General features: G+C 40.2%; 1 protein-coding gene across 1 annotated transcript in view; it reads right to left on the bottom strand.

Moving 5' to 3' along the window:
• The window catches only part of brinp1 (bone morphogenetic protein/retinoic acid inducible neural-specific 1), a 133,418-nt gene extending 108,432 nt beyond the window's left edge, over nt 1-24,986 (bottom strand). The window contains exon 1 of the mRNA XM_061061156.1: nt 24,582-24,986. The gene's annotated coding sequence lies outside the window, so the exon portion shown is untranslated. The remainder of the gene's footprint in view (nt 1-24,581) is intronic.
• Nucleotides 24,987-27,526: the final 2,540 nt, after the last annotated feature.

Here is a 27,526-nt window from a genome sequence, read left to right as displayed (position 1 = left end):
AAACATGGCTGAGCAAGCAAACACTCTGTTTGATAATTAAATTCTCTGGTTGGTCAGCAACCAATCAGCTCTGGGCTCAGGGATCAATGGCTGATTTTAAAGAGCAAACTAATTCACTAATGGCCGGAGTTATTCCAATTTACCTGGCCGCTGAATTATTGTGTCCAAATCTGTTCGGATGGGGGGGATCAATGCGAGCCGGAGAAGGGGAGCCGGCGGCATCTGTCATGTGAAGCGGTGCGAGGAGGAGGAGTAGTGTGCAGCGAGGTTTTATTTGATAGCTGCCCAGTTGAACAGCGGGCAATGTGGGGGCGGTTTATGTGCTGGTTCTAAACAAGGTCTGCCTCCATCATAAAGCAAACTAATTAATAAGATCTCAGAGTCAACACAGAGGAAGGTAAAGGTATAAGGGTTTTACTTGGCATTGGGATTCAGATAAATCCAGCACTATGGATTACCAAAGGGCAATTAAATTAAGTGTGAAATAGAAAATGAGAGATCCTGCAGCCAGGGAAATAAAAACACTATGGCACTAGAATTTTATTTTCCCTCCATTTTTTTTTATTTTTTTTTACAAGCAGAGCTCACCTTTCTATTGCCAGTTTGGATGTGAGAGCTGAATTGATTATCAATAGCTATCTGAAAATTTGAAAAAATTGAAAACAAAGCACAGCAGTTTTGATTCACTGCTATAATCGTCTCATTCAAGGTGCTGGTTTTTCAAGCTGATAGGGCGGGAAAAAAACGGAAGCATTCCACCTCTAACCAAAGCGAACGAGAAGCTACATGGCTAGCACAAGCCCACCATTTGTCCTCATAGCACCACTGATGCTTTAATGCTGCCGTGGCCACATGCATTACAGATGAAGATTGATCATTTGTCAGCTCGCAAATTGGCTTTCAAGTGCTTTCTCTAATTACTCTGTGGTTTTATTGATGAGAAACCACTGACTGCTTTCCTTCGATGTACCTCGCCGGGCACGCTCTTTCTGTTTTGAATATCTTGTTTTTCACCTTCCTCGGATAAAATGGGTTTCAAAGTGCTCCAACAACCGTAGCAGCTCCTGCTTTCCCTCATACCTCTTGTTCTCACGTTCCACTGAAAACAATGTGAGATTAAACGCAGAAAAAAAGAAGAAAAAAAAGAGCCAGAGCGAATTTTGCTCCCTTAGCTGGTCAGGCTGAAAATGCACCCTTAGGAGCTCCTGACATGAATAAAAGAGCCTGGGAAAGAATCGCTGGGAGGATGTTAATGACACTCTTCGCTCTGCAGCTCTTCCCTGCTCATGCATGTAAATGTCAGGTGATGTTATCCGACGTATGGTTTCCGATGAAAACACCTAAAAAGGTCTAGAACAAAGAAAAAAGGAGAGGACGAATGTCTCAGAGGGATTTTAAACACATTCATCTTGTAGAGTGCCAAATAGGTTTGCTCTGCAGCTTGTGTGCAAATGCATGCACTTTTAATTTCCTTTGATGCATTTGCCGCTATGCAATGTGTGTATCAGTAAACAAAAAAAACAAAAAAACATAACTGGCATTAAAGCAAAGCTTCTGCAAAGTTCACCTCAGGCCACATTACTGTTTTTTTCCCCCACTGTAATTACCAGCAGAATTAAGCAGCAGATCCGCCTTCCTCTTTTTCTCCCTTCTGTGACTGATCTGTCATAATTGCTCGCGTCTGAAACATTTTATTCAAATCTCACTATTGGCGCTACGGGCTTGGGTGTGATGAAGTGTTGTTGCGAGGCAACTGTGAGACTGCAATTGGATTGCAGGGCTGCATTTTATTTCAGAGGCATATGTGAGGAAAGTATCATTTCATCAGGGCGAGGGCGTGATTTAAAAAAAATAAAACATTTCAGGATCTGAGGTACAGAGAAAGAATATTTTTCTTGTTTTCCTCATCCTGGATTTTATCAGCGTGCGCACAGTGACGCCTGAGCAGAACAATGAGTTTCGCTCTCACACTCGGACGCCTAATGACCGTTATACTTGAGCAATTTCTGCACCCAGATGATTATACATCACAGGAGAAAATCTATGAGAAAAAATAAATAAACGGGGGAAATGTTGTGCCAGTTCATTTCTGAGTGTTAATGCTGTTTCACCTAACCTTTTCAACACAACCTTCCACTTTTACACGTTTTGGTTTTTTTCCCTTTCACGGGGGGTGGTTCTCTGACAGAATCACATAACAGCTGCTGCCCTCTCAAGAGAGCGGACCACTGGCATTATGTGGAGAGAGCTTTTTGTCCAGCTGCAGTGGGTTATTTTCGTTCGCACTGCTACCCCCATTTGCTTGTACACTCTGATGCAACGCCGTCCCTGAATTTACTGACCTCATTTCCCCCCCCCCCCCCCCCCCGCCTCACCCCACAATTTCATGTTTACTTCACATTTTGCCCAATTGCTAATCCGAAACTTTGGCAAGACTATCCTTCTCTCCGACCAACCGCCTTGCTCTCGGAATGAGGGTGTCAAGGCAACGGTTACCCCTCCTCTATTGTTCCTAATTCAAAGTCATACATTTGTGAAATGAAAGGAAAGCACAGGAGAAAAACACAAACTCAGTGGGTGCCATAAATCAGCAAAATCTACAGAGACACACAGCAGATGGTTGAAAAAAAAAAAGTGCTCTCGTCTCAATTCTTTGCAGATTAAGCATCGCAAAGCTCGACTGTACTGTATATTACATATGCCTGGTGTCGGTGCTGTGCATGAATATCAAAATTCTAATGGTGTTTTGTTCGGTGCCAGACTCAATCTACCTCACAGTTACAATGAACTTACTCTGTGTCAACCGCAATACAGTGTCATCCATTAACCTCCAGTTTGTCATGTGCAATTCACTTAAAAGTACATCACAGCTTCCATCCCACGGTGACACACATAGAACACCTCTTTAGTTGGCTCTTTTTTTTTTTTGTATTCAAACCCCACACTCTACAATCTGTTACAGCCTATAGCGTATATATTAAGAGGGAGTCTGTAAAGGTTGGGCGCTTTTATTCGCTGTTTGTCTCCAGATGAATTGGATGCATCTGCCGTTTAGCCCTGGGAGCGTTTTTAAGTGATTACTCTGCAGTGCCAAGGACAATGACAATTAAGTCACAAAACATTCCTATACAGCTCATGTGGATGTATTTGTGAGAGGATCTTGATGTCTTATTGCAGATGCAATTAGCCAATTCATCTGAAGGATACATGTCTGTACAATTATGGTTACACAAAAAAAAATTGGAGCTCACAGAAGTTTAATGAGGTTGGAAAATGTGTCATGTTTGGCTTTCAGTTGTTTTGTTTTTTTTGGTGGGGTTGCTTCATTGTATTCTAGAGATGTGATGAAGTGAAAAATGGTACTGCTTTGGGGTGATGCTGTTAAATACAAACAGTTACATAGATCGACATGCACAAAGGCATTCTGAGCAGACGTTTCCATGCCTGATATGACTAAAAGGATTGTGAATTTTTGCTGAGAAAAGGTGTTTTTCTTCTATTTTTCTGCAGCACATTCCGTGCCGTCTCCTCTTGGTAAGTTATCATTTGCAAAAATATATGCCCTTGATATGGGTTAAAGCATCCAACTTGTACCCATTCCCAACCTCGGGATAGAAAATAAGAGTGCTCTTGACCCCCCTCGCCTTTTGAAATTCCTCCACCGTCGCTCTATTCCTCCCCCGAGCTGTCCTCTTTTCATGCCGTACCGTAGCTCAGAGGCTTTTGCCACGAGGCTGGCAGTTTCATTTCCCATGCTTTCCCATTTCTTTGGCTTCTTTCCCCGCTCAAACGGAAGTAAACTGAGTCATAAGCCAGCTAAAATGCATGACATTTCAAGATATCAGTAGTTATAAGCGCCAAGGAAAACCTCAGTGCAAGGAAGCCAATAACAATCCTCCTGTCCAATGTTGACGCATCCTTACTGGACCTCAAATTACTCCCAAAGGCTCTGCTAACTATGAGTGTGAGTGTGTGTGTGTGTGTGTGTGAGCCCTCGCCGTCAGTATACAAATGTGTGTGAATGGGGTGAATTGCATGTATTGTAAAGCGCTCCGAGGGGTCACAAGACTGGAACGCTGCTGTATAAGTGCAGACCATTTACAAAGCCTATAGCTGCTTAATAATTCAAAGACTAATTTTTCCAAATGTGTGCTGTGGGCCAAAGAAGAGAAGGGGTGATTTTCTCAGGTCTTCTTCAAATGTTTATGCTCCAATAAAGCCTCGATAAATGCCTCTTTACAATTTACATTTAAATTGGGTTGATCTAAGTAATCCTTCCTTTTCTCTGGGGTTTAAAGCACTTACTGTACATCAAACGTAAATTAAATTAGAGCCACTGTTATTTAATGTCGAACGAGACAATGTCTTACTTAGGTGCCCCTGAATGGTACAGTAAACGAGACGGAGGCTGCACATAAAAACAGAACAATCGCTTGTGTTGTGTTCATATGCATGCCTGCACATTTCAGGACAGGCTAGCCATATAATGTCCCTGACTTGCCGGGTCTCACACATACAGCTCACAGTGGGACACTTTCACTTACGGATGGATTGTTGGGGGGGGGGGGGGGGGGCATGTCTCGGGAGGCAGGACATGACATTGAAAGGACAGTTGGTGCATATGAATCAGTGCTTTGTGTAATTGGCATATACACGGCATCAATTAATTTGTGGATTCATTATTTAAACGTCATCACCCCTGCCTGCTCACTTCCTGAAAATGACCTGCTGCATTCACACATATGGCTCTCAACCGAGCCTCACACAGACATTTTACTAGTGGGGTCCATCCATCCATTCATTCATTTTCTTGCTTATTGCTTATCGGAGGAAAATTATTTCGGCTGCTTGTATCCGGGATCTTGTTCTTTTGGCCACTATCCATAGCTTGCCCCAAGTGAGGGAGTTTAGGTAGTAGTGTTAAGGCAAGAAAAAATTCTAGGTAAAGTCAGGGTGAAAAATTTGGCTGTTTGCATTTACACAAGCAAAATAGTCCTGACAATTTTAGGACATTTCCTGGACTTTTATGCATGTGTGAAAAAGTCTTTAGATTGCATGAATAACTGTTTACTAAATACTTTTACTCTGAAAAGGTTATATCGTGCTTTGAATTACAACGAAAGTTTGGTAAATCTAAAAAAAAAAGAGCGAGAGATTAATTTAGATGTACGGGCAAAATGGCAACTGGGTTACCATAGGTCAACTTGTAAAATACACAAACATCATATGTGTCCCTGTACTTCAGATCTAGCAAGGATGAGCTGAGGATTAAATGTCCTCCAGTTTGAAGGGTCAAGCTTTTTTTTTTTTTTTAGATTGAATAACTCTAAAGAGAGCATAGCCAAGCCTGTGTCATAACACATACAAAAATAAATATGGATTTGTTGTTGCACGATGCCTCCATTGTGACATATTCTGTTTCCAACGAAGAGCCCTGATAGCTCTTTAGACGGAAGACAAACAAGATGCCTCAAAGGCTTATTTAACAGGCTCAGAGGAAAACATGTAAATCATTTCACTGCATTAGAATAACAGAAACAGGCCTCTGCCAATATGTAGAGCCTTAGTGGAAAATGTCTGATCGCGTTCGACAATTTTTGCTGTATATATGAATTTGATTACATGTTTTATCCCGCTTCACTTGTTTGCAAAGTCATTATTGATGTAAAGACTGTCTTTGCCGTGTCCATACTGTATGAGTCAACCCCCCTTTTTTCCATTTATGTGTAAATATTCAGCTCCAGTTTATCTCTCTTGAGTGGGCTTGTCACAGTTCAAAGAATGATTGCTTGGCTTTTAAAGAGAGCAGAAAGCTGTGAATCAGTACACTGTAATGTTTTAATGTTTTGGAGAAATTATGCCTAAGTGACACTCCCACTGGAAGGACCTTTTTGTCTGGTCTGGAAATTAGCTTTGGTGATACATCTCCACTTCCAAGACAAGGTTGTGTGGCTTGGTGGAATCATTGTTTTTACACATGCATTTGGTACAGTTTGTTAAGGAAGTGGCAAGATTGTTTTTCTAAAGGCCGAGAAAAGACACAAGCACCAGCTGAATGGGTGAATCAAGAGCGCACTGATAAGCGATTAGCTCCCATGAGGGTAGGAGAGAAAGACTGATTTTTTTTAGGCTTATACTTGAGTGGATGATGAACTAAGAGGATGTTCCAATTGAATTTTAAAGTGATAAAACAATGGAGAGAGGTGGGAATGATGGGATCGGAGCCAAGAGGTGTGGCTTAGAAAATGTAATGAATGAAAAAGTAGCCTAGAGGTGAAAGAATTCAAATGAAGCAGTCTTCCTTATTGAACACTCCCTACACCCGGTACCAATGACAAAAGTTTTGTGATATGCATTCAGCATCTATTTTCCTCTGACATCATGCTTGGGGGAAGGGGGGGACTTAAACATAGGTATAAAAGCATACTACTGTGTTCATTATTATTGTCATTTCACAGCTTCTCCACTCATCAGAAAAGAAAAGACAATGAGAGCAAAGGAAGAAGAGGCAAGTCTGGAGATACTTCTAGCCAAGCGGCAACCTTTAGTGTTGAAAAATGAAGCCAATGCGGAAGTGGAAAATCCTGCAGTTTGTCAAGAGTCCACATGAGTCTGGCTGCAGAAGCCCCCCGAATTCAAATCCAGCTCTATGCCTGCCAATAGGTTGACTGAAGGTTAGGTTGAGACCTATACAGTAACTAATAGGTGACATCACTCAGGCTTCGTCTACTATTATTTACAGTGTATGCTTCTAAATAAATCAGTATATTTGATAACCGATTATCTACAGTGAGATGAAAACTCACTTCAGCTTTCAGACAATCAGATCATTGTCTCTAAGGGGAAATATGCCTTGAGCGAAAGTACAGAAAAAACATGCAACAGAAAGACAGGCAACCACAACACATAACAGAAAAGGGAAGAAAAAAAAGACATAAAAAATTAATACATTCTCTATATGCACAATTTAAATTCATAATAAAAGGGGAACAAAAAGCTAAAGGCTGGAAAATGCAAAAAATACAAGATGGCTAGAATACTGAGCATTGACTCAAGAGGAATCAGGTTCAGCTGTTAGCTTGTTTATGGCTGCTAGCATGCTAGATAATATCACCATTAGCTAAACAATGATAGAGCTAATATTACTGTTTGTTAGTGTTACACCTAACAAAAGAAAATATGTGAATTGCTAGCTAGCTAACATTGTAATATTATGTTTTCATGTTTTTCCCTGAAAAAGTGTCATGTAAGCTAAGAAGCAGTTTAATGCTAATTGCTAACTTTTGCCTTAAAAGTAGCTAATAGGTCATAAAATATGTTGCTTTAACATGAAATCTGGGCAGGTTTTCAAATGGATTTTCACTATTTATGGTCTTTATAAAAGCTTTTTAATAAAGAAAGTTTTCCATTCTGAGAGTAATGTTGGGGAAAAAGGGCTTCCATGTGAATATGTTGAACTAGAATAAGATCATAAATGTATAAGCACTTTTAGTGGAATTCCTCCTGAGTTCACAGAATAAAATCTGATGTTACTATCAGTGTCCTGATCTGTTTTCTCAACTGCTGTTCCTTGAATGTAGCCAGACTGTTACCCAGCCAAAGGCTAATACTGCCATTGCACTTTTTTTTCTGCTTACCACTGTGACTTGCCATGTTGCCTCTTCTCTGCCCTACATCGGTGTCATGTCGGTGTGCTGAGTCTGCAAAAAACACCACAAAGGATACTGCTCACCTGGCCTGGCCTCTCCATCATTAAAACCAACACTGCCAGCTCCAACATCACAGCAGCACAGACGTCTCTGGGGATGGTGCATGTTTGTGTGCGAGTGCTTTCTGGACATTGGCGTCCTGCGTGCATATGTGACAGCGTGCCTGCCCTTGTCCTATAAGAGTCAATCGATACTGTTTGCAAACACTGCGCATGCTATAAATGGATTTACTGGATATGTATTTATATGGTTCAGAGAGCAGCAATATGGAATCAATGAAAAGGATCAATAAGCCACAAATGGTTAATGTGTCGTATTTTTCACATGACTAAACATAACATATGTCCCCAATGGCATGACTTCTGTAACCACCTTAGAAAAGAGTTCCTTTCATACATTTAGTTCAACTATTTTTGGACACTCAGTTACTTAATCCACTTTTAAGGTGGCTCCTTTGATGAGGGCATTTTCAACTGCTCCCATATTTAATAGGAATTGGAGGATACTTGGAACTTGGGGACTTATTTTTATTTATTTTTTTTAAACTCCAAATATAGAAACAGGTCTAAGATTTTAAAACTAGTCCCTTTTACAATAAAGACAACCACCAGACGACAAAACATATTTTTACCACCCAGGAATCCTCCAGCAAGCGTCCTAATAAACAAGGATGAAGCTCTAACACAACAGTTTGCAGACGACCCACATCATTGAGGCAATGCATCCATTATTCATCTGACGGGAATTAAAAATAGCAGAATAAGTTCAGGGTAAATCACAGTATACAGTGAAAGATTAAATCATACATGAGTCGCTCGTGAATTTACAGTGCACACACTGTGCATCTTCTCCCAGTCAGCACACTGTCAGCAGTTTGATTCGAACACAAATCTGACTGAAACACAAATCTCTTCCCTGTCTGGCTCAGGCATGCTTGTCGGATTTCGCGGGGGTATTTTCATTTCGGCGTCGCAAACAGACCCAATGAGGGGCTGATTTGTGATTCTTTCTTCGCACTTCAAACGCCTAGGATCCGTCTGTGTCTGTCTTCTCTCTGTTAAAGAACAACATATAAGACTGATAATCCTGGCACCTTGTGATTTCCTGTTATTCCAAATTTAGAAGATGACTGTTAATGGAGTGAGGTGCCAGGTTGGCACGGCGCTGGCGGCACTTCACTCAGTTGAGAAAGCAAATTATTCATGTTAGGGGACTCAATCATTGTGTGTTTCAAATGATGCTTCTGGTTTGATAGGAGGCAACAAGTGAGTCATCCACTGAAGTGCTTCAGAATGAGTCAAACTGGGAGTATGTTGATGTGTTATCCATATGTGCATATGGATTTGATGCAGATAACCATTTTTTTTTCATCAATTACGATAGACTGATGATTGCACAATGACTTATATCTGTTCAGATCTTTGGGTCAAGGTGCTGCAGGTCCATGGAAAGATTGTACCATACACCATTCAGCCATAACATTATGACCACCTGTCCAATCTAATGCAACAGCTCTACTATAAAGTCTGCTTACATTTACAGCTTTTGTTGGCATGGTCGAAAAGATAACAATTCTACATTTAGTGTTTAGTTAGTAGTATAAGGTAGTGGTGTTGTGGAGGAGCACGTTTCTTAGTAACACGTTACTGAGAAGCATCGTGAGGTGTGTGCGCTTTCTGTCTTGGAAAAAAAACAGCGTTGTTTTTCCCTGCTCAAGTTAAACACTGGACTATAGCTATGAGTTGTGGTCTACATGCAGGAAGAAGAACTTCTTCCACTGCCAAGAAAAGTAATTCTAATGTCATGGATCAACATGCTAAATAACTTGTTTCTTCTAAATTAGTTGCCATGGTAGAGCTGTTAAATGAATTATTATATTGCACATGGTCTTGATTTCATGACAGATGGTCGGTGATATCTAATTGGCTTTTTTCCTCTTTTTACGGAGATGTTTTTCCTCCAGATATAGTCTTTAACAGGCATTGAAATGTAACCTTTAGCCTTGTTTGCATCTGACTGATTCAAGTTTCTGTTTTACAACCAGCTTGAAACATGAAATAATTAACACCAACATTTTTTTCCATTGTGTTTGACACAGTGCAAAGCAAGGCCTGGGGGAGCCGTCTGAAGACTTGTTCTGCTTTACAGCCAAATTTCAGATGATTATGGTTGTTTTAGTTCATCTCAAAAATGAATTCAAATGTCCTTTGGCAAGTCTTTTTATATAACAGAAGGCAAGTCTTCTGAAGAGTCCCTAGGTTTTCCCTTTCACCTCGCTCTCCACCTCTAGAGTTTTGGAAACCGGTTCCATAATTGTCCTCACTTCCTCACCCTCCATCTCCTGTCAACCCCTTTTCTCCCTTGTGTATCCCCGAACTTGCCATCTCTGTCACCCCAACCCCTTCCTTAAAGAGGATCAGGAGAGAAGCCCCCCTCCAATTCCTCTCCACCTCTAATAGGCACTTCTTCCTCGTGTTACATGATCACCGGGTGTCAAGATTAAAGAATGGCTACCGCTTCCCAGGGCAGACACAGATAGGAGACGGAGAAAATAGCACTCCATAATTACTGATAAATCGAGCACACTGCCTCCTCTCCTTCCACTTTCCTCCCCATCCACCTGGCCTTGATGTCAATGCGAGGGGCTGAGCAAGGAAAGCCGATGAAAAAAAAAAAGAGTTGACCACGCCAGCCACTTTTTTTTTCTCTCTGCTGATATTGCAGTTAAGTTCAGGGAATTCAGGGCCAATAGACTGACTTGGAGCTTTTATTCGCCCTCCAATCGTCTCCTCTTTGAAGTGGGACTCGAAGTACGAGGCTTACATAAAGCAGCTGCAGCCAGAACACAATGGCACCAGCTTACACTGCATCGAAGTAAACCATACACCCTACACTCTGTGGCTTAAGCTGCTTTCATAAATATACAGTACAAGTCATGCTTTGAGTGATAGTGTTATAAAGTAAATAAACAGAAACCTCTGGGTTGAGAAGAGCCACAAACTTAGAAGTGCACAAAACTGCAGTTCATCGAGTGGCCACTTGAGGCTGGCTCCAATAGTCACCATATTTAAATACCCAAATTTACAATCCTAATTCCACAATTTTTTTCTTGTCTGTTCTCTTAACATTCATGGAAACTGTACAGGGGTTGAAGTTTAAACTAATACTTAATAAACATTTAAGTATAAAGACTACAAACTCCGCCTTATTGTGTGGATAATGCTAGCTGTTCGCTATGTGTACTTCTGCTAATTCAGTAACTCAATTCCTACTTGGCAGTGATTGTGTTGTTGGTGCCTTTTGGGATGTTTTTTCTTGCAAATACAAGGAAAAATTATGGCTTGCTGTGTGGTTTATTGCACTGCAAGACTGTCCAAGAAGTTTGTGCTCCGAGTTAAGTTATTGCATTATTTTTACATGTCAGCACTATTTAGCTAGTATCCTGCGTTCACCTTACCTGACTTATCAATTTAGTTTTTCCCTTTTATTATTTTATTGTGGTGGCTGAGGAGATGAGATTACTGGGTACAAGTTGGTCAGCTGCTACTCTCCTAACCATGATTCAGATAAGCAAGTGTGCACATCCAATACATCCCACAAGCTCTTTTAGCTTCTTTAGTGGAATACATAGCAATTCTTGTCAGCTACACGTTTGGGATTTCACTCAGTGAATAATACTATGGTTAACTAGCTCATTCACCAGCTGATGAATCAGGCATGGACACAAACTGTAATAACTTGGTTTTTGACAACCTCTTTCACTAATCCAGGTCTACCCTCTCCACCAAATATGGTCACATCAGACTTCGGACAACCAACATGGCAGCATGTATGTTCACCTTGAGGCTTTAAAAAAGTGCAATAAACACCAATATGTGCCATCATGCTGGATTTGTCCATTATTTCCACAGTCTATGGTTCTAATCGACAGAGGATGATGAATACAGATCAAAGCAAACATCCCTCTCCACATCACATGTGCAGTGTAAGGGATAGCATCTGGCACATGTGGAAAAAAGAATGGCCAGCTGGTTGGGTCTCCTCCCTCCGCCGGGCAATTGCTATAGGTTGCCAGGTGGCAACCCGCTGCCATTGTTTATTAGTAATCCCAACAGCCTTGATGGAAACCAAAGTAGAGGTGAATGGAGTCCAACAGTGCATAAAAGCTGCTCTGCTGCAGTGAGACCGTTTCCTCTCCATCCTGTCGTATGAGAGAATTTAAAGGTTCAGTTGAGTCGGCAAGCAACCAGGTGGCGGTGAGGCTCTGCAATCACAAGCAGTCACTCGATGAAATAATGAGGAGAGTATAATATTGAATATTTGCGCTGAAAGCCCAATCTTGGATCATCTAAATGAAGCCCCAAAGTGTATTTACTCTATTAGCCTGGCTGAATTGTTAGGTCATGTTGCTTGACTGCGTGTTGACATCAGCCCATTTTCCATTCGGGAATGGTTCTTTGTTTGTTTTTTTCATCCTCACCAGATGCATTAGCTGTCTGTTCTTGGCTCTTCTGCTAACACTCGTGTATAGCAGGAAGCTGGTTAGCTTTCTATGTATGAAGATGATACTGCCATTTTTGTGGAGAATGCAACACAAGATCCAAAAATATATTTTGTATTGCTGAACTAATTCAAGACGTAAGTGGCCTTCAGAGTTATGGTATGTGCTGTGTCTTGAGTTCTAAGTTTAAAATGCAGACATAACAAGGTAACACTTCTAAATGTCAGTAGTGTAAAAATGTAACATTTTAATGGTACATTAATGTGGCTTTAGCTATCAGTATCTTTTATAGTTTTCTGTAAAGTAAGAGGTAGATCCAATGTGGTAACTAGGCTAGAACCAAGGAAAGAACCAAAGCCATCAAAGCATATTTCCACTAGAAACACTTTGACCATCATCAAGGCAGACTTTCATGGGCGGCAGAAGAGATAAACTGTTATGAAGGGTTATTAAAGCTTCAGCAAATACTTGAGTAACAGCAGCCTTTTGCAAAAGTCTCCCGTCTGTCCCATAAATTTGCCCTACTAAGTTTCAAACTTATTAAATTCAGCATTTTGTCTATTTTTACTCATTCTCTGGCCACAGTTCCCTTTCCATTTTAAAATAAGCAGCGCCTGATCCCCTTTTCAGAAGCTATGATGACAGTTGACCTAACCTCCTTTCCAGCAAACTATGAGCCCTTTTGAAGACTGACCTTTTCCATCCAGAATTTTAAAATAATAATAACACAGCTGGCCTTCTTTATCAGTGACAATTATATCTTTGCTGTCAAACGCCCCAAAATGCCAAATGGATTTTTCTTTTTTAGAAAGCGGGCTCTCTGAAGTTTTCACATATTTTGCAGGAATCATATTTTACTTAAAGCAATGGTTACATTCATGCATTTCTCAGCAAGGCCTTCGTTATTGTAGGCTGTAGCTTTCCAGTAGATTTCTTCATTAGAAATGATGCATGGCTCCATCTGTTCATGCCTTTCAGAAACATCTGCTTGCTTGTTTCATCTTCAGTGGACATTACATGTGGGATTTGGCAGGGTTCACTTTAGTTCTTCCTTTCGTTTTTAGACTTTTAATCCCAGGTCACTGCTTTTCAGCTGAGAAACGTAGGTTAAATGTGAGCTCAAGTGATCTGGAAACACAATCGCAGACACACATACCACAGCAACCCATCGTTGCAGTAATTACCCTCAATATAAGTCAACAATTTTACAGATTTCTATTTTAAAATATACAGATTTCATCAGTTCATAAGGGCTGGGGAAGGCCCTCAAGGTGGCCTATTTTAACACATTCCAAAACTAAAAAGGAAATGTACCCTCTTTGTTTTTTGGGACTTTTTTTGATTTTAGTATGTCTTATTATTTTGTCTCTCCGTCACGCTCTTATACATCATATTTTGTCAATTTTGAAGTGTCTAACACTTGTGTTGTTATTACACTTTGACTAAATGATGAATATGCACATGCACTTATAATGAGCATACTGATGTTATTTCTGTGAAAGTATTATAATCCAGAAGTCAGGAATTTCAAAAAATTAACCATAATGACAGCATAGTAAAACAACAAAGATGGGAAGCAGCAACTCCTTGTTTGTTTAAAGTAGAGATGCACCGATTGTAAAATTTAGAGCCAATACCGAGACCAATGTTTGAAATAACATCATAGCCGATAGCTGATTCTGATACCGATGTTTGCTCATGACTTTCTTTGGTGTAAGACTCCCACAATGACACTCATTTCTCTCAAGTTTGAAAATGAAAACGAGTCAGTTTGTTCAACATGTGACTTCATCTGCCCAATAAAAAAACTCTTCTCTGAATCAGTAGTTATTAAGTGTACTAGATATGAGCTAAACATCAGCTACTGACATCGGTTCATGCCACATTATTTGCAGATGTTCCAATGTCTGTCAACAGCGTCAATCTCGGCTAGTTCTGATGTTGAACTTATGCATCAGTGCATCCCTAGTTTGCAGTAATTTTGTAATTTATTTATTACCTTTTAATTATATTCTCCATCATGAGGTAAATGTAATGTATATTTAATGATGTCCAGATCAATCGTATAGCCTTCAGGCTTGTGTTCAATACATACTGTATGTGAATTCAACTACAGCATTGAATCCACATCAGATGAAATGAAAGCTCATTATAAAAAATTAAAATATTTCTCATCATTCATCGACTGAGTGAATAAAATAATAGTAGTATTAATTTTAAGTAGATGTTGAAGCTCCTCTGAGGAGTTTTTCACTGGTTATGAAACAGACTGAAATGAAAACTGAAGCTTCTTTACGACCTACAATAGCATTCATCGTTCAACATCAAAGGTTGCCGCTTGCCTTACAGTCATATGGTGATGATTAAAATAACAAGCTGATGTACACTTGCAACTCTTGTTAAAAAATACATTAAAAGCTAGTCAAAAAAAACACTTTGTCCACAGGGGGCGCCAAAAGCAACACAAACCGAAAGTTCCTCACAGGAGCTTTAAGCAAGCCAAGAAAAAAAGAGGAAAAAGGTGAAACACGGTTATAAGAGTTCACACAGAAACAGCATTGAAGGCAAAGTAAAAAGGATCACTAATGTGCATGGATCTGTTGTCAATCAATGTCCCTGGGGTTTCATGTCACAGGATGCAGAGCCCAGGCATGTAGAACTCATATACTATGAATGCTAATGTACTAATGGTTTATCTATTAGGACATATAGGAGTGACATAAGTGAACATGAAGGATCTATGTTTAGCATCCTAATTAATATACATGCCTGCTGTCGTGGCACATTTTCAGCTACTGCCACTGGAAAGATGTGCAGGTCACACACACACACACACACACACACACACACACACACACACACACACACACACACACACACACACACACACACACACACACACACACACACACACACACACACACACACACACACACACACACACACACACACACACACACACACACAGGCAAGGTCAGGTACATAAAATGTATAGGCTGGTACTTCTGTGAAAGTGCTGTGTCAGGTCATTCATGTGCTACTTCTGGACTCGGTAGCACTCTGTCTTTTACAGCTCTGAAGTTGTTGCAGAAAAGAAAAAAAGAATGCTGCGCTAATCATCTGTATCTCCTACAAATGATGTCCGTTTTGCTTCATCAGTAACATTTGAAAAGAGAAAAACCTGCCACTGGGATGATGTTTTCCTCCCCGGTATCAGAGAAAACACTAAGTAGGGCGCTGTACGGATGTAAATACACATATTTTACCAGATTGATGCTGTCATACAACTCAGTAAGTTTTAGTTGTAAAGAACTAAGTCTTGAGTTTTTTTTTCCGCCTCTGGTGTCTGATATGTTCTTAGATGCTTTTATAAGCTCTTTGAGATGTGCAAGGTATCTCCTATCTGCAAGAGTAAAATCAAGTACATATTTATTTTTTTGGCAAAGAGTAGAAAATCGATACAAACTCTACCAGACTTTGGGCCTTTCAGATATCAGCATGACTTAGAAGTCTTTTAGTATCTATCTAATACATGTTTGTCCAAGGTTCTGACACAAGCAAGCTTTTTGATTCTCTACTGGCATGACAATAGCACTTGTTTGTACCTTCAAAAACAGCTGAGTCGCTCTTAAAAAAAAAAGATAAATCTGAATTATGTTATGAAGTTGCAAAGGTAAGGGTCTGTACGTTCTGGCACAAAAAACATGTAACTTAAAATAAGGGGTTTAAATATTACCGAAGTAGCTACACTGTAATTAATGTGCAATAACTATACTGTAGATATATCGCATTTTATGAGAATGCACCACTGTGGATTATCTATCTATCTATATTGAAGTAAACTGATAGTACTTCATATAATTTCAAAATATCCAAACAGTTGGGGGGGGGGGGGGGGGGGGGGGGGGTTGTGTAAGGGAAAAATATGCATTTTTGTAAAAAAAATAAAATAAGTAAATAAACGTCTACATAACTGGTGGGGATCATCCTGTTTACAATAAAAAAAAAAAAAACATTGAGTCGGGGGAGTGGGCTAGGTAGCATAGTGGCTAGTTCACATGCCCAATGTGCGGAGGCTGTGGCCCTCCAATTAGAGGACCTGGGTTCGAACGCGACCTGTGGCTCCATTTACCACATGTCGTTCCCCACTGTTTCTCTCTTTCTCTGATTGTTGACTCTATCCGCTGTCCTATAAAGCTTTTAAACAAACATACAGATGTCGGGATGTCGCTTTTTAACTCAGTATTTTGTAGGCCCAATGAGCAGCCGCCACAGTCATTGCTGCCATCCCTGGTTCGAGTCCTGGTTCTAAGTCCTCCCAACATTTCCTGTCTCTTTCTACTATCTGTGCAATATAGGCGTAGAATTGCATGTTAAATATATTTTAAAAATCATGTTGTTAAATAAGGTTATGATTGGGTAATGCGCTTAATGACAACAATCAAAACGCCCAGCACCGTCATAGTTACAACGGCCACTAGAGGGCTTTGACACTTTAATGATAACATCAATCATTTCAGGTAATTTGAGAACAACTGAAGCTGTGAAATAAAACTGCTCTTACATAACAAGTGTATGTCTGCATGGTACTTCATACAGTTATCTAAATCTCTGTATTCACAGCAGTTGCAAAATTTCCAGCTCGGGGTGAAGGGAAGAAAATTTACATAATTTGTGGCCGTGGCTTGTAATCAGAGTGTCAGGGTACCTACTCATTAGCATACTCGCACACGCACACAATTAGATAACAAGTGAGGCCACAAATTGCGGTTATTATGAGATTATGTAAGAAAGTTAAAATTGTTGAGTTCATGGGTCTTGATGATGGAAAGATGTGGAGGGTTTTTTCCACAGCACCTTGTGATTTTATTCCACTCCCGGTTTGAACATTCAGGTGTGATCAGACTTTGGCTGCATTGTAGGCTGCTGCTGCCCCGAGCTGCAAAATAGGTCACTGATGCTGCGAGCCTCGGGCATGAGCCAACAGTGCATTGACTCACCAGCATCACATTGCTCATGGGTCAGTGTATGAATCTCCCCCTTTCTCCCAAATGACTCCTCCAATGTTTCATTTGTCCAAAAAATTCTGAAAATAGAGGCTTTGTATCTCCTCCAAGGCTCTATTTGATGAATCCCAGATTATTTGAAAAATGTTTCAGCACATGTGTCTCTATTCTGGAGGAATAATTAGGGGTACCTTAAAATCCTCTAGGAGGGAGTGCTACAGCGCTTGAAAGTCAGCACAAGGAAGATTGGAAAAGATTAGAAACAGGCTCTGTAAGAGGCCTAATTAAACAAAAATTGAGGGAGATTAACATCCAATGATTGTTCACAACTCAAAATGAAGCTTTTTTTTTAACAATGGGAGACAATTAGCTTAGCTCACAGAAATAATTAACACTTTAGATTTGGTTCTAAACTTTGACAAGAAGTGTGCGAGTCGAGGTATGACACATTTTTTAATCCCGTTCTGTGAAAATTCACCTTGAAAATTAGGTTTTGTGACTCATTTGCTTGTGACGGTTAAATTTGGATGTGAGTCAAGAACTGCATGTATAGTACTGATAACTGAATTGTTTATTAAATCTGCTGCTATTTCACCTGGGAACCTGGGCATATAGGCGGTAATAACAGACACATGCAGCGAGAAAAGGGAGTGAGCATATGTGTGTGTAGCATTAATGTGTAAAATTGAATTTCCCCTCGTGGGGTTAATAAAGTATCTTCTTCTTTCAACATGGAACATATTCATGCTTTTGTTTTGGAGGGGGGGCCAATCAAGTCTGAAGCTGTCATCCCCTTGAAGATCTCAAACTCCAGTCGCTCCTACAACATACAACAGTTTTACAGACAAACCCAAACTAACTACTTTCTAAGATGGGCTTAATTTGCCTAAGATGTGCAATCCCCAGCTCAGTCTTGTCTCACAATAATGACCCAAACTAATTATAAGACAGAGAGTCAGACAGTACAGATAAAATGTGTCATTCTTTTGTTGCTTCCAGTTTTTTTTTTCTTCTCCAAAGGCTGCACTCAGTAGGTGGTCCTATTTTTGTTCTAATAACTTAAGCGCTTACTTTCACTTTGCATTGGTTTGTTTGGGCTAAATCTGTCATCTAATCATCAGTCACATAAAAAAAAAAAAAAACACACCTCTGACTTGATCAAACTTCGCCAGAACGATTGTCATCTCTCAGTTATTTTCAGACATTCCAGGAAAAACAAGATAACACATGCCACTGATCCACATCTGGAACACAGTCTGGGTTTTTTTTGGTTTTTTTTATGAGAATAGAGAGTTACTTTCCCAAAAAAATATCTTTGATGGATCTGCGAGAGACATCAGTGTGTAGCCAGGAAAACACAGTTGTTGAAGTAGCAACTACACTGTAGAGCTTTGAAAAGCTGCGAAAACCACAAAACCACTGAGACAGAAGGCACGAGGCTGGGAGGAAATCATTCACACAAAGACATAATTTGGATTTATTGTGATCAGAGGAGGTGTTTGGATGTTGATGAACAAGTCTGATCATGAGTTAGAAAGTAGGAAAAGAAGGTAAAAGTTCTATCTAACTGGGCTGATGAGCTACTGCAGGGCAGACACATGGCTGATGATTTGTCTTTGTGACTGACTTATGATTTAAAAAGGACCAACACAGGGGGAAAGTGACTTTTACACAGAGGAACATTTAGGTAGGTAGGGTGTACAAAAAAATGGGTTATCGTGTTGATGCTCTTAAATCATAATATGATACATTCTACCTTTAATCTAAAGGGCTCAACAGTGACCACCCACTTTTTCAGCTGCTCTGGTTCCATACATTTTCCAATTCAAATCCTCCATAGTTAATGAAAATCCTTATATCGATATTTTTCAATCCTAAAACCGAGCCAACCAGCTAACCTGAGTGCTTCTGACTCATAACTATAAAACATTTGATTTGACGCAATTGGCGCGATTGGAAATGGAGAAAAGGGCAAAGGTACAACACTGTGTACATAATATTCTTTCCAGGAGTGAAGGAACTACACATCCCACAATCCATTGCGATTCCAATGAAATCCAACAAATGTTAGTTTAACAGGCTTCTTTGAAAACATACACAGACCTTCTTTCTATGTATATCTTTATAGTAATGTTTATATTGTTAATAATATAAATGTCCGACAGCTGAAGTTCTCAAGGGTGGTGAACAATTCCAAAGTAACAACAGTCTCAACCAATCAGAGCCATCGGTGTGACATTCTAGGATTGTGGGTTGTGTAGTTCCTTTTCCAGAGAAACCATGTTTTTCTTTTTTTCTATTTAATAAATCCAAGTTGAAGAAGTGAGTAAACATAGAAACAATATTGAAGGCAAAGTCAAACCATTCACTAATGTGCATGGATCTGCAGTCAATCAATGACAGGATGCAGAGCTCAGGCTGTAAAACTTATGAACGATAAGTGCAAATGTACTAATGGTTTATCCATTGGGACATATAGGAGTGACATAAGGGAACATGAAGGATCTATGTTTTGCAAACGAGGTTGATGTCATACAAACGTGTGTCTACTACAGGAGCATATACCATTGTTTCACAATCAGTTAGCCCTTGGTAAGTTTAGCATTATAGCTAATATTCAAATCAGCTATGGAGAAAATTAACAGGATTTGTATTTCCGGAACTGTTCTATATTATGTATAAAAAACAATACATACATTTTTACATTGACTTTGACCCTGGAATGTATTTAAACGTTGGCTATCATACAAACAACCCAACAGATGGTGAAAAAGACAATTTCAATGTTAAAATTGAAAACTTTCCAAACTCCTCCTACAGTTTCAATACAGCATATGTGACAGTTGAGAGAACTACATTGTGTTTAAAAATCCACAGACACATCTTCTGTTCAGGAGCAGATCAAATTATACTGCTGGAGGAAACATGGGAGGCAACACTGACGCAAATCACATTAAAGGTTCTATTTGTAATCGCCGACCAGTGCAAGCGTCTATTGCTCGGTTATGTGAGAGACAACGTCCACGGTGAATCAAAATAACTCCCCCCCCCCCCCCCCCCCCCCCTCCCCGGTAACATGGGGCAGAATATCCCCAACGCCAGCTGAAGACCAAGGCAGTGTCAAGCAAGATAAATGAGCACATTTATCACTGTGTTGTCAGAGTTATCATATTTTTAAGGAGTAATAACGGAGCTCCTTGGCAGTGCTTAATGACTCGGGGGGTCAGGTTTGCCGGAGTTACATTTAGCATCGCTTTTTATGTGTAGTGTCTCCGACCTGGCAGCCAGCGAATGGAAGGTCAAGATGCAGAGTCTGCAGAGGACTGTGAGTGTAAGCCAAATATGCAGGGTCTGCTTTTGCATATTTGAAAGCAGAATTTATCACAACAATTATGCAAGGGATGCTAGTCAAAGTATGCCAAATATGCAAGGTCTGAATTGTAAAATTGCAAATCAGAACTTAAGAAGCCTGATCTTTGGAGATGTTCTTCAGATGGTTTTACTCGAAAATATTCAATAACTGACAAATTCCAGTCAAAGGATGCCAAATGTGTCAGGCATTGATTTTCCAATTAGAAAGCAAAAAATCTTCACAACATCAAGATTTTGTTCATACATTTTGGAACCAATACATGCTTTGATTGGTGCTTATTTACACGAGTCAAATTATACTGAATATGCCTCGTTTGATTTTACGCGTTAGAGAGCAGAAATCTTCAGAAAATGAATTGAAGTGGGATTGTTTCAATCCAAAACAATTCACAAAACAATGCTGATCAAACTAGTCAACACTTTGTTAACATGCAAGATCTCTGACTGAACATCAGGAAGTAGAAACTCTTCAGAAAAAGTCCCCAGTTCAGAATTTTTTCAACCATCACAGCTGATGTGTTCTAGCCAAAGTTATTCTGAAATTCAAGGGTCTAATTTTGTACATTTGTAGGCAATAATCTCCTGAAAATATATTCAAGGAGGATATTTTTGCATGGTCCAACCCGCCAGCTGAAATGAATGTGCAACCCCTGCTGATACATTTTCAAATTATGCCAACAACTAGCCAGTACAGACTCATTATACTAAATCACCAAGAAATTCAGCTAATATTGTTTTACTACTTGGCCAAAACACAGTGAAGACTCAAGAAAATATGGTCCACAATATTCATAATCCCAGGATAAAACTCTGCAGCTGCTTCTGCAAATAAACTGAATATTTAATGGTCTTAACACAACGTCACATTCAGGTTCATCAGCAGTGAGTCAAAGTGCTTTAATTTGTCTAATACATAATAGATTTTAGTTTGCTTGTTGACTTTTGATGTGCCATTTATTCCTCAATCGTGTCCAAAAATTGGGCCAAAACATTCCGGTCTCATGCTGCGAAGAGAAAGAGGGAGATACCGAGATCAGATCCGAGGCCACAGCTTTCAGAAGAACTGTGTGTGCTGAATGTCTAAATAGTTGTTTTCTTGTTTTTTTAAAGACTGAAGTTGTGACTGTTATGAGGGTTTCCTGAGTCTGCTTTCAGCTCCCCTGAGGCTTCACAGACTGAATTGTGTGGCTCCTTTGGCTGAAAGGACGAAAAAAGAGGTGTAGACCCAGCTATGAATTTCAAAATGTTCCTTCACAAAGATTTGGCTTTCTCAGAAGAGTTTCCAACATTTTTCTACAGTTTTCATGCTTTGCGAGTGGGGGGGGGGCGATGGTTTGTTTTGTGACACAAATGTTCAGGTGAAGGCCATAGTAAAAAAGATATAAAGCAGACTCCCTTCAGTAATTATGAATCAAGGCTTATAACATGGTCTAATTTTATGGCTTTCAAGAGTGCAATTTAGCACTTGTGATCTGCTACCAACCCTTTAATTAGGCGCCTACAGGGGTGAGAATTGCTTTTATACATGAGACAGTACAAGCACAGCTACATGCATGTGTTTTCATGTGACTGATAGCAGCGGTGCACAGGTCAGACGGCCCCCAGTGGAGGTCAAATGATTCAGCCGCCTTTCTGAAAAAATATTCTTCGCTCCCGCAGCATCAGCGTGAGATTTTTTGTCACATGTCATTACGTGACCCTGTTGTTTGTTTGCAATAAATAAAACAGATTTTTTTTTTTCCCCTTAAAAACCTCTTGGGAGGCAGCCTTCTGGCCGCTACAGCTGCAGCCAGCACCCACATGAAAACAATGGCGTGCCAATGCGTGAATAATACAAAAAAGAGAGAGAGAGCGAGAGAGGAAGCAAGTGCCGGTGCTGCTGCCAATAAATACAACAGTGTTCTCTCTGTGCAGCACAAAGACACTTTGCAAATAATGTCCTTATCTTGAAGCGAGATGCTACGCATTAAGCATCTCTGCGTGCAAAAGGTGAATGCATGAATCCTATCACCCTTCTCCTCATAATTATGTTTATGCATGTTTATTTCCTCGCCTTTTAAGAATCACACCCACACGCTTTTGCAGACAATTCCACAGTATGTCTCACTGCCAGGGACCCTCTGCTTGCTGAATGTTCGCTTTCCAGGTCCTTGAAAGCATCATCATCAACATCGGGGTCATCTAAAGCCATGACACAAATGTGGCTTTAAGCTACTGCTGGCATTTCCATTTTGGCAACGTGATGTAGAATGCTAGAATCCCCCCCTCCTCCCTCTCTGAAAATGATTACATGTTGCCAGCGTTTTTCTTTTTTGCCCATTCCAAAGGCCACTAGATTGAACGAGGCATACTGAATAAGGCGGCTTTTCTTTTCTGCAATTTCCGCTGCCAGTGCAATTTTCTGTGCTGCACATATGGTGAAGAAGACAGTAATAATACTGCAGGATGTATTGATGTGCTGTCAATAAAAATGTTATTTTTAAACACTGAAGTTTGAAGATCACGTTCAAGATGCAGCATTATTCACATCTGGGGTGATTCACAGATCATTGCTCAAATTTCGCTTTTAAGTGTGTCTTTTTCCAGCTAGGTTGGGATTTTACAGTTTACCTTTTTGTTATTTATTTTATTTCATGTTTATTTGTAGTGGAACCAGTATGGAGCAACACTACATCATGTATAGCCCTAGCTACCTAAGCTAATTTGCAAATGATTTTTTTTGCACTCCACCCTGACATTCATGTCTCCATAAAGTGCATTTACTTCCAATTATTTGTCTAAAAAAACTGCTTGAATGTGACTGATAAGGCAAACTTTCCCGACGAGACACAATGACAAACAAAACAGGAATTGCAGTGGCAGTAATGGAAGTGCAGATAAATGCTCCCTGACTAATTTCAAAACAGAAGCTGCTCCTCTAATTTCATAGAGTTGGTATCAGTATCACACACAGTTGTCTCGCCTTTAGCCACAGTAATGACACCTCGAGTGGAAAAGAGCATGAGCTCCCCTCGCAGTTAGACAGTGGAACAGCAATCAAAGCAACTTGAGGGGGGCACGGAACGGCAACTTTGCCTCACTGGTGACTGGTGACACACACACACAGACACAGATACAGGCACGCACGCATACACCAAAAAAAAAAAACAAGCATGTACGTGATTGCTCCCATGCACGCTCAAAGACACGCAGGAAGAAGACAGAGCAGCACCCGGCTGCTTTCACAGAATTTATTACAGGAAGAAATCCACACATTACATTGAATCTAGAGAAATAACAACAGGAAGCATGACCGAAACTCATTCCACATCCAATATCCAAGCTGGCATGAGCCTCACTTTCAGTTATTGGATCATGCAGTTTCCGGGATGAATTGATCAATGTGGTTGCAAACGCAATTAGCTTGAATGCAAATATTGATGTCGACTGCACAGTGATCTATCTGTAGGCCTGCAAATACACCTTCACTTTTGACATTTACTGCAGCAGCGATGGGTTTTATGCGTAAAATAAGAACCCCCAAATTCTGAAAAATCAATGTTTCTCCAAATGTTTTCTGCTCCTTTATAACCGCACTTCTGCAGTATCACCCCGGGAAGACGCTGTCTCACAACGAGAATAAAGCCAAGTGCACATAATCGACAGGACATATCATTTGCATAGTGTTTTTTTCTTTTTAAGGTGCAAGGGTTATTAAGATGAAAAGACTAATTGTGAGTTATAAAGCCACAAAACGTCCTGTTAAAAAATAGGTCCATGAGGAGCTTTTTACGCACTTGTACGTAGATCGTTTCTAAAGGTAGATTGCCTCCATCCTGAAAAGGACACCACCGGCCACCCCGCTAACATGCTGACCAAGCAACATCGCCATAATCGAGCCTCAATATAGCCCTGCCTACCCCGATTACTACCTCGTGGTCAGAGATGGACAGAAGATAAACATATACGTAAAGATATTTTGTAAGAGGTCCGATCCGGGATAACCGTACTCACCTAAAACTGACTCTCTCCTCTTCGCTGTATCTGTGCTCCGAGGTTTGTTAGTTCTCTAGCCAACAACTTCTGCTGGAGCATATGTATCCAGTGCTCATGCTGCTGGTGGCTCAGTCGGTGATGTTGGATTGCGGATGATTTGGCAATCCTTTTCATGCTCAAGGGAAAAAAATCCTTCGTTTCGGTGTGGTCTCGGGCATTAGCGCGCAGAGAAGGAATAAAGTCATGAAGTCCGTCTGCAGGCAAGGAGCGAGAAGGAGAGAGAGAAAAATCAGGGAGCTCAGGATGTGAGATTTTATGCCGACGTGTTTGAAACTGTTCTGCTCTCGGTTTTTTTTTTCCCCTCTCACCGAGCTGTTGGCGGGTGGAGAGGTGTGGGATGGATCTCTAGGAAGGGGAGGCTGGGATGCACAGACTGAGGGCGAGAAAGGGGAGGTACAAAGAATACAGTCTCATATTGTAGAGGACGGTCATGGCAGACAGTAAAGGGGTGGGTCTGGACTGGATGAGGCGGAAGGCAGAGGGAAGTGAGGGTGGTTGAGGATAAGAAGCCGTGTCGTGACTTTTCTATGCCGATAGGTGCACATTTACACCCAGGCTATGGGGTGATTGTCACGGAAAGCTTGACCAGTTTTCAAAAGAGGAAAAAAAATCTCAGCACAGGGGCATATGGGGGTGTATTACTCTGAAGTATGGGAAATAACAAGAAAACAACTAGAGAAGGCGTTGAGTTGCACAGAAGGTGCCCAGCTGTTCCACGTGTAGGCTGCGTACTTTGCATAAAGTACAACGTGACTTTTTTTTAAATGTAAAGTTGAAAAAAAAAAACTGGCAGTGAAGCTCGTGCATAAAAAAAAAGAACATAAACCTGCTTCTGTGACGTCTGTTTAACTCTGCCTAACATTAAACACTGTTTGTGGCTGTCCATGGTGCTGAAACCGAACAGTTTAAGTTGTAATATGATCTTTTCTATGGTGCTGAATGTTAACTTCTAAAGTTATATTATGCTGCTGCTCATGGTGCTGAAAAAGTACAAGTAATGTTCAGCACGCTGCTTTCCGTGAACGCAATGAGTAAAACTACTTAAAACTAAGCTGTCCATGGTGCTGAAATGTTACAAGTGAAGTTCCAAATGTGACTGTCCATGGTGCTAAACATTAAAAGTAATGTCATAAATGTTGCTGTCCATGGTTCCCAATCAATCAAATAAACATTGTTGGTCTCCAGTAAAAGCTTCTGGTTGCTGTCCATGGTGCTGAAACATTACAAGTGCAGTTCCAAATGTTGCTGTCCATGGTGCTCAATCAGTCTAGAGAAATATTTTGGTCTCAAGCACATCTAGTAAAATCTTTTGGTTGCTGTCCATGGTGCTAAATATAAACTCAAGAGGACTTGGTACTTTTGTATTATTTTGTAAACCCTGAAGTGTATCTCTGAATGGGGAGGTTTAGATTCTTTTTTTAAAGATTCATTTTTGGGCTTTTGCTTTTATTTGATGACAGCTCACAAGACAGTGGGTAGAGTAGGAAATTAGGAGAGAGCGAGAGAGAGTGGGGCCTGACGTGCGGGAAAGGAGCTGCAGGTTTGGACTTATACCCGGGCCTCCATATGTGGGGTGCAACCTAAACGCTAGGCCATCAGTGACCCTTGGACTTTCGATTCTGATCTGTAAAGTTTTCATTCTGCCGTGTCAAGCAAATTTGCCTAGGTGAGATTCTGCTGTGGATTTTGATATTTTTAAAGTCCATGTTCTTGGACTGACTGTTTAGGCTAAAGGCTTCACTAGAAAAAAAGGCATTGTGTATCATTTTATGATAAATATGTCATAGCAGGCAATACATAGAAATTAAACAGTGTTTCCTGTCTTTCATAAATTCTAATAATTAAAAACTATGGGGAAAGAAATGACACATTCATTTTCCGTGTATTGCTTTAAGATATTCTACTAGCTTGTTTAAAGCTCCGACATTTCAACCCCACATTAGTCAAGGTGTCAAGCTTACAATGGGTCCATATTATGAAGCATAATTTCTCCCTCAAAGGCAGTTTGATAACTCAAATCCATATATATCAAAACAAACGGAGCATTTATGCAGCATTGCTAGCTTCTGTTCATGTGGGAGTTTAATTGCTGTCTTGGCCCTAAAGTGATGTGTAACTCATGGCCCACATACTGTGTTGGTACTGATTATGAACATTTCACCAGTTTTGAAAGCCATGAAAACATAGCAAAGGAATGTGAGAATTAACAGTCAGATTCCAATATATGAGGGTTCAGTTTTCCGCATTTTGAACTCTATCTCGAGTTCTTATTAGGATGCTTTTTTGTGTATTTTTTTTTTTTTTTTCATTTGAGAAAACACCTGATGATTGCAACAAATACTACCAAAACCTACTGATATTGCCTTTGGGGTATCTTTTTTGGAGATAGAACATGAAAAACATGACAAGTTCAGGAACTTATCCTCCTCAGGCCGTTATGTAAAGATGTAAATTTAATCTTGGTGCAGCCCGCTGCTTCCTCTGATACTAGACACCAGGGATACAAAATTCCACTTCTGTGCTGTATTAAAGAACCTCAGTGAAATATATCTATGGATGTATTTTCAATGTGATAACATGTTTATAATGCCTGGCAGCTGAAACTTTGCCTCTAATCATTTTTTTCTTCAGGTTAATGCAGGTTGCTTAGAAGGCCTGGTTCCCTCTGGGCAGTCTTGAAGTTGTAATTTCAAAAGGTGGGCTCATATTTCTACTTTGGTAGGGTTTTTTTAAACATGTGGTAGAAATTTTTTTTTTTTTCTGTCATTGTTTTGTCCTGTGATTTTATTTCTTGTTCATGCTCTCATTTCCTATTTTCCTTGGAACACACTTTTGGTCATGTGTTCTGGTTCACAAACCCATGTCAGATTTTTTTTTTTTGGTATTAGCAGTCCATGGTACTA

Source organism: Labrus mixtus, chromosome 17 (genome assembly GCF_963584025.1).
Source record: "Labrus mixtus chromosome 17, fLabMix1.1, whole genome shotgun sequence".
Classification (NCBI taxonomy): Eukaryota; Metazoa; Chordata; class Actinopteri; order Labriformes; family Labridae; genus Labrus; species Labrus mixtus.
Note: the sequence above shows the minus strand (reverse complement) of the source record. Positions and strands in the feature narration are given on the sequence as shown.